Below are 252 nucleotides of genomic sequence, written 5' to 3'. Positions count from 1 at the left end.
AAGTCATGAACGTTAGTTGGTGCTCCAGTATAATCGGTACGCCTGAAACTCATCCAGTGAGAAACGTTCCGCTGTGCAAAAATAATAATAATAATTTTTTTAACGCGTTAATTTTTGTGTAATTAATTAATCTTAATTAACGCGTTAAAGTCCCGGTCCTAGTTTGAACTAAAACCAAACGTCACCAATAATGTATAACATATGTGGAACATGTTGAAGTCAGTATGAAGTCTCCATCAGAGAGAAAATAAT

This window comes from Pseudochaenichthys georgianus, chromosome 16 (genome assembly GCF_902827115.2).
Source record: "Pseudochaenichthys georgianus chromosome 16, fPseGeo1.2, whole genome shotgun sequence".
Taxonomy (NCBI): domain Eukaryota; kingdom Metazoa; phylum Chordata; class Actinopteri; order Perciformes; family Channichthyidae; genus Pseudochaenichthys; species Pseudochaenichthys georgianus.
The sequence above is the reverse complement of the archived record's forward strand: the minus strand, read 5'-3'. Positions refer to the sequence as shown.